Here is a 6000-nt window from a genome sequence, read left to right as displayed (position 1 = left end):
GGTATGAGGCAAGATAAGAGGGGTTGCAGTGGCCCCAGTCTTTTTTTTTCTTTAAGTATTTACTTATTTATTTAATTTTCGGCTACACTGGGTCTTGGTTGCTGCACGCAGGCTTTCTCTAGTTGTGGTGCGTGGGCTTTGCATTGCGGTGGCTTCCCTTGTTGTGGAGGACAGAGTGCAGCCTCAGTGGTTGTGGGGCACAGGCTCAGTTGCTCCGCGGCATGTGGGATCTTTCCAGACCAGGGATCGAACCCATGTCCGCTGCATTAGCAGCCAGATTCTTAACCACTGGACCACCAGGAGAGTCCCCCAGAGTCTTTATTAATGAGGAACACTAGGCTGTCCAAGGCCATGTCCAGAAAGCGTGAGAAACGGAGGTGTGTTTAGATGAACAAGTGTTGTCAGAGGCCCAGAGCTGAGGGGGAGACAAGTGGTGGTACCCGCTAGTTACATCCAAGTAGGGCCCAGGCAGAAGTGCCGATGCTGAGAAGAGGACCGAGCCTCTAGATGAAGGGGACGGGTGAGGGTAAGAAGCGTTTACAGGCCTCTGACACTGGAAACAGCGAATGAACAATACGTACATGATCAAAGCCTGCAGATCCATGTGCTTGCTCTGAATAGGAATCTTACTAGAAGGCATTAGAAAGAGGCAAGAATTTAATAAGTTTTTAAGGGATAAACCATGGTATGACTTTGACCTAGGTATTTATCTACACTCCACTATGTACTTGGCTTCAGCCTTGGCCTTTGGAAAACTGGAGTCAAGAGCTGTCTACAGGGTCATTTGGGCCATCCCTGACCTCATGCTGGAGGAGTGATTGTGTAAGAGCTTAGATTACCACCATATTCAACTGCAGTAATGACGTCGGTCATATTACCAAGGCATGTTTTTCAGATTAATTTCAAACTCTAGCGAGTGCCTAGATGTGGCGTGGGCTGACAATCATCCTAGGTTCTGTGTTCACTGAAATTTTATCAGTCAGTTGTATAAACATATATTCATTACATAAAAATGTTAAAGGAGCTAAATACAACTCCCTTATTTACTATCATTACTTAAATTCTAATAAACATTTAATGACTCAAGAGAATATAATTGTCTTCCTAAAGTTACCTACTTCATACTCAATATTCTTTTTTTTTAAAAAAGATTTATTTATTTATTTTTGGCTGCACTGGGTCTTCGTTGCCGTGTAGGCTTTCCTCTAGTTTTGGTGAGCGGGGCTACTCTTCCTTGTGATGTCTTCTCTTGTTTCGGAGCACCAGCTCTAGAGCAGAGGCTCAGTAACTGTGGTTCAGAGGCTTAGTTGCTCTGAGGCATGTGGAATCTTCCCCGAGCCAGGGATCGAACTGTGTTGTCCCCTGTGTTGGCGGGCGGATTCTTATCCACTGTACCAACAGGGAAATCCATCCACTGTACCACCAGGGAAATCCTGCTTGTCTTAATAAGAGGATAATTTTATTTACTTTTAATAAAACTTCAGATTTATTCTTGAATTTCAAAGGTTCATTCTGTGAGGGTGCTGTTTGTCTTCGATCAAACTTTGATAATAACAATTGGCTAATTTAGGCATTCAACTGAAGTGTGCGCTGGTTGCGTTACTCAGATCTTTAGAATGTGACTAGTAGAATTATCATCATATTTCTTGGTATCCTGCGAATATTAATCGCATCCTTTTTATTTATCAAATATATGCTTTTAAAGTCTTTATTGAATTTGTTACATTATCGCTTCTGTTTTATGTTTTGGTTTTTTAGCTGCGAGGCATGTGGGATTTTCGGTCCTCAACCAGGGATCGAAACTGTGTCCCCTACATGGGAAGTCTTACCCATGGGACCACCAGAGAAGTTCCTTAACTGACATCTTCATGTTTATTACACCTTGATATGTATATTTGTGTGTGTGACAGTCACCTGTTAGACACTCATCAAGCCCATTTCCTCCTCTTCCTCATCATGGAAGTCAGCTACTTGGTTCTGCTTCTCTTACAGTCAGACGCAGCTGCAAGACTGAATTCCAGAAAATGGTTTGTGGGCAGGGGGTGTATAGCATTTCCAGGCTGGGCCGGTTAACACCTTTCTCATTCTCTTTCTCACCTGCCCACCAATGGAGAGGAGGCTGGGGACACGAACCCTGGAATATATACACCAATGCTGGAATATATAACATCAGCCCTGGGGAAGTGGGAGCTTGTCTGTCAGAGCAGCTACTCTTACTAATACTTTTCTAAAGGAATTGGTGAAAAGTTTGAAACAACTCAGGAAGCCATCAAATGTCTAGAAGAATCTAAGTTGTAATTTTGCACAAAGTGAAAGTTGCTCAGTCGTGTCTGACTCTTTGCAATCCCATGGGCTGTCGCCTGCCTGGCTCTTCTGTCCATGGAATAATTCAGGCAAGAATACTGGAGTGGTTTGCCATTCCCTTCTCCAGAGGATCTTCCAGACCTAGTGATCAGAATGCGGATCTCCTGCATTGCAGGCAGATTCTTTACCATCTGACACACCATACTCCTTTCTAAATTCTAAGGTCACATTTGGACTGATTGGATATGGATAGTCTTTTTTTTTTTTCCCTTTTTTATTGTGCACCATGTTGAATCTTATTTCCCTGACCAGGGAATCAAACCCATGCTTCCTGCATTGCAAGGTGGAGTCTTAACCACTAGACTGCTGGGGAAATCCCTGGGATGGATACTCTTAGGCAAAATGCTGGCGTGAGCAAAGTTTCTTCTCTAAAATCCCCACCAAAATGACTCATGGGAAAAATATGCAAATTAGAGTTGGAAATCACTCGAAGATCCTCTAGAAACATGGGAGGATTTCTGGTCAATGTAGCAGTACATTGAGTGCTGCTCACAGTAACAATGACTCATAGGATGTGGTAATAAAGTGATTTTCTTTTTGTCCCCAGCTGTGTCATTACATCGGCCTGGGGGGCTTGATCTTTTCTTTGCCCCTGGACCAAAATGCCGGCCCCATTGCCATTTTTTTTTTAAAAACTTCTTAGATAATAAAAAGTCATATAATCATTTTAAGTCAGAACACAGGCACAATCTTTCTCTCCCTTCTTTATTGGAGTATAATTGCTTTATAATGTTGTGTTAGTTTCTGCTCTACAATGAAGTGGATCATTGTATGTATACATACATCTCCTCCCTCATGAACCTCCCTTCCACCTGCTCCATCCACCCCTACGTCATCACAGAGCACGAGCTAAGCTCCCTATGGTATACAGCAGCTTCCCATCAGCTATCTATTTTACACACAGTAGTATATATATTCGGAGAAGGCAATGGCACCCCACTCCAGTACTCTTGCCTGGGAAATCTCATGGACCGAGGAGCCTGGTGGGTTACAGTCCATGGGGTTGCTAAGAGTCGGACACGATTGAGCGACTTCACTTTTAATTTTCAGTTTCATGCACTGGAGAAGGAAATGGCAACCCACTCCAGTGTTCTTGCCTGGAGAATCTCAGGGACAGAGGAGCCTGGTGGGCTTCCATCTATGGGGTCGCGCAGAGTCGGACACGACTGACGCGACTCAGCAGCAGCAGCAGCAGCAGCAGCAGTGTATATATTGTCAGTCTTACTCTCCCAATCTCACCCTCCTCTTCCCCCTCTGTGTCCACATATCCATTCTGTACGTCTGTGTCTCTTTTCCTGATCTGCAAATAAGCTTATCCATACCATCCTTCTAGATTCCTTATACGTTACCGTACGATATTTTGTGTTTCTCTTTCTGACTTACTTTCCTCTGTATGACAGACTCTAGGTGCATCCACATCACTACAAGTGATCCAATTTCATTCCGCTTTCTAGCTGAGTAAAATTCCATTGTATATATTTGGACCACATCTTCTTTATCCATGCATCTGTCGACAGACATCTAGGTTGCTTCCGTGTCCTGGCTATTGTAAACAGTGCTGCAGTGAACACTGGGGTACACGTGTCTTTTGGAATTACAGCTTTCTCGGTGTATATGCCCAGTAGTGGGATTGCTGGGTCATATGGTAGTTCTATTTTTAGTTTTTTAAGGACCCTCCATATTGTACTCCATAGAGGTTGTGTCAATCTATATTCCCACCAACAGTGCAGGAGGGTTCTCTTACACAGGCAAAATCTTTAGGTGTCCAGGCCTATGTTACAAAACTCTGGTTTAAGGTTGAAACTCTATTCTTTCAGCACAAACCTGTAGGAAGCTAGCAAGCCTGCAGTGGGAGAAAGAGGTGGGAAGCTGCTGGAGGTTAAGTTTCCAGCCTTGTTTTTGTGTTCCTCCTCTTCCAGTAAGCTCTTTGCGGCTTCTGACTTCTCCAGGGACTGAGCTGCAGGAGTGTGGAGGTTCTGGTACTGTTCGTGGTGGTGGCGTGGGAGATTCGTGGTGGTGGCGTGGGAGATTCGTGCTGGTGGGGGTGAGGCTGCTACCTGACCACTACTGTCTTGTCTGGCAGTTGTTTAAAGCAGACTCTTTTCTCTCCTGGTTTTGGAGACCATCCTGTTGCTGAGGATTTCTCCCCTGGAATTCGGTCTGAAACCTGAGAGATGGCATCCTGTTCCAGGTAAATGAGAAAAGAAACACAAATCTCTGTCTTGAACTTGAATAGTTTAGGCTTGAACCTGCGAGGAAACCAGGCCAATGGAAAGTCCAATTTCAACAACATGGATATTATGTTCCAAAGACCGGAATCTTAAAAACAACTTCCAAAGTGTGATCACAGAGATAATGTGTTCTTCATTTAGCACTAAGAGGTAAATGTCTTCTTGAGACCTAAAAAGCTAGAGTCATGGGACTTCCCTGGTGATCCAGTGATTAAGAATGTGCCTTACAATGCATGGGGACCTGGGTTCTATCTCTGGTTGGGGAACTAAGATCCCACATGCCTTGGAGCAACTAAACCCACCTGCTGCAATTAGGGAGTCCATGCATTCAAACTAAAGATCCTGCATGATACAGCAAAGATTCCCTTTGCTACAGCTAAAACCTGATGCAGCAAAGTAAATACATATGTAAAAAAAATGAAGCTGAAACTCCAGTACTTTGGCCACCTGATGCGAAGAACTGACTCACCAGAAAAGACCCTGATGCTGGGAAAGATTGAAGGCAGGAGAAGGGGACGACAAATGAGATGGTTGGATGGCATCACCAGCTCAATGGACATGAGTTTGAGCAAGCTCCAGGAGTTGGTGATGGACAGGGAGGCCTGGCGTGCTGCACTCCATGGGGTCTCAAAGAGCTGGACACGACTGAGCGACTAAACTGAACTGAACTGAAAAAAATGAAAAGTTGGAGACACACAGACATAGAAGAAAACTTATGGTTACTAAAGGACAAAGTTGGGAGGGGGGATGAATTAGGAGTTTGGGATTAACAGATATCCATTACTATAAATGAAATAGATAAACAACAAGGACCTACTGTATGGCACAAGGAACTATATTCAATATCTTGGGCCCACCTATAATAGGAAAGAACTATATATACATAACTGAAATATATTATAAATATTATATATAATATATAATAATATATACAATATATTGTATAGTATAATTACATAATATATAACATATAATATAACATATTGTATATTAATAACATACAATATATAATAATATATATTACTGAAATATATCTATTATATAATTTATAATATATTATATTATTATATAATATTTTATAATATATATTATTTTATATAATATATAAAATATAAATATAATATATATACATTTTCCCTATGGAGGGGAAAGACTCTCCCCATCTTCTTGTCCTTCACGCCAATACATCGGAAGGAATCCCGTGGGTAAGGCTTACTGTATAACTGATGCCCGTGAGCCCCCCAGGCTGTGCTATGTGGAGTGCAGCAGGCTGGCTTCTGGACACATGTGTCCAACTGGTGGGATTCACTGCTTCTTGTTTGGAAAGACCTGCTGGGGGGTCCACCTCTAGCGGCACGCAACACAGCTAGGGTGGTAGAACGGTACTGTGCTGACTCCTGCTGGA

Source organism: Capra hircus, chromosome 9 (assembly GCF_001704415.2).
Source record: "Capra hircus breed San Clemente chromosome 9, ASM170441v1, whole genome shotgun sequence".
NCBI lineage: Eukaryota > Metazoa > Chordata > Mammalia > Artiodactyla > Bovidae > Capra > Capra hircus.
The sequence above is the reverse complement of the archived record's forward strand: the minus strand, read 5'-3'. Positions refer to the sequence as shown.